Source organism: Etheostoma spectabile, chromosome 7, assembly GCF_008692095.1.
Source record: "Etheostoma spectabile isolate EspeVRDwgs_2016 chromosome 7, UIUC_Espe_1.0, whole genome shotgun sequence".
In the NCBI taxonomy this organism is placed as follows: domain Eukaryota; kingdom Metazoa; phylum Chordata; class Actinopteri; order Perciformes; family Percidae; genus Etheostoma; species Etheostoma spectabile.
This window is the reverse complement of record NC_045739.1, coordinates 15,617,764-15,619,685: the sequence shown is the minus strand read 5'-3', so window position 1 is coordinate 15,619,685 and position 1,922 is coordinate 15,617,764. Positions and strand designations below refer to the sequence as shown.

The window sequence follows — 1,922 nt, the reverse complement described above, 5'->3', positions numbered from 1 at the left end:
CAAATGTTAAATCAAATCTAAATGTCAAATCTAAATCTAAATCTAACTGTTTAAATCTAAATATTAAATCTAAATCTAATGTAAATCTAAATCTAAATGCTAAATCTACATATTCAAATCTAAATAAATACTTAAATCTAAATTATTAAATTAAATCTAAATATTAAATCAAATCTAAATTTTAAATCTAATCTAAATGTTATCTAAATTAAATATCTTAAATCTAAATGTTAAATCTAAATCTAAATGTTAAACTCTAAATCTAAATCTAAATGTTAAATCTAAATGTTTCGTGTGAAACTAAATATTTAGCTAATATGCAAATTAATGCGGTACCGGAAGTACCAAAATAAAAGCTTGAGGAGGCAGTGTGTGTTTAGTGTCAAATAACGAATACAAATCATCTCATCCGGGGATATGGACTCTTTAACTTGGATAAACGTTAAATAACTACCTAAAATAATAAACACAGTTGGGGAAAACTGTATTTGAAGAGACTTTGAGTTTTTTGTGTCACTTTATGAATGGTGTTGGAATTATAGCCACTATAGCCAGCCACGAGGGGGGTCTGGTCGGTCACGTTCGCTTGCATTAGGCCAGCAAGAGCATCCCCGCCCGCCCGACAAGGCACGGTACTGTTGGCCATGGTCTCTCTGCGAAATGTCTAACGAATCAGCGCTAGGCGAGAACGTCGCCAGAGCCGTCTGGTGGCTGAACAAACTATGTAACAGCGACAGCAACAGCCTCAGGGCCACCGCAGGCCACCTCGGAAGCATGTTTTCAAATCTCGGAGCTAGCATGGATTGTTTTCAAGGCAACTTAACTAACTTAATAAACTAGCTAACGGTAGCTAGCCAGTAGATACTTGCTACTACCTTGACAACAATACAATGCTAGCTCCTGATTTGGAAAACATGCTTACCGAGGTGGCCTGCGGGGGCCCCGAGGCTGTCGTGTTAATAAGTTTGTTCGGCCACCAGGACTCTGCCGATGTTCTCGTCTAACGCTGATCGTTGGACATTTCGCAGAGTGACATGGCCGCAGTAGCTTACGTACCTTGTCGGGGCGGGCGGGGATAGGCTCTAGCTGGCCTTAATGCAAGCACACTGACAGAAGTCAAAGTGAGGCCCCCGCGTGACTGGCTATAGGGCTACAGGTCATATTTCCCACACATTCATAAAGTGACACTGAAAACTCAAAGTACTCTTCAAAAACGTTTCTCCAACTGTGTTATTATTTAGTAGTTATTTTCACGTTTATCCAGTTCAAGAGTCATTTCCCGGATGAGATGATGTTTTGTTATTTGATACTACACTGACTCTCGAGCTTTTATTTTGGTACTTCCGGTTTCCGGCATTTAATTTGCATATTAGCTAAATATTTAGTTTCACCGAAACTTAGTAATTAGATTAATTAGATTTAATTAGATTTAGTAATATTTAGATTTAGTTAAATTTAGATTAACATTTAGATTTAGATTTACATTTAGTTAACATTAATATTAATTTAGATTAGATTAATTACATTTATTAACATAACTTAGGTGTAACATTATATTTGATTAACTATTAAAATATTTCCAAGTTGACAAATATTGTTGTAAATGTGCAAGAAAGTGACCCTCAAAATTTCATACCGTTTTTTAAACATTATTAAAGCTAAATGTCAAAAATGTTGCTGTATTTTCAGCACGAGCGCTTTACAACGGCAACCCATAGGTATGGTGGCATGGAAAGCAGTGTTTTAGAAAGATAAACATATTTGAGCGCTCCACATGCAGGCAGTAAGCGGCGATGTCGCAGCAGTGTGTGTTTAGTGTCAAATAACGAATACAAATCATCTCATCCGGGGATATGGACTCTTTAACTTGGATAAACGTTAAAATAACTACCTAAAATAATAAACACAGTTGGGGAAAACTG

At 36.4% G+C, this 1,922-nt stretch overlaps 1 protein-coding gene across 1 annotated transcript in view; it reads right to left on the bottom strand.

Annotated features, from left to right (window-relative positions):
• The window catches only part of il17rb (interleukin 17 receptor B), a 39,892-nt gene that overhangs the window by 5,029 nt on the left and 32,941 nt on the right, over positions 1-1,922 (bottom strand). The gene's annotated exons all lie outside the window — the stretch shown is intronic.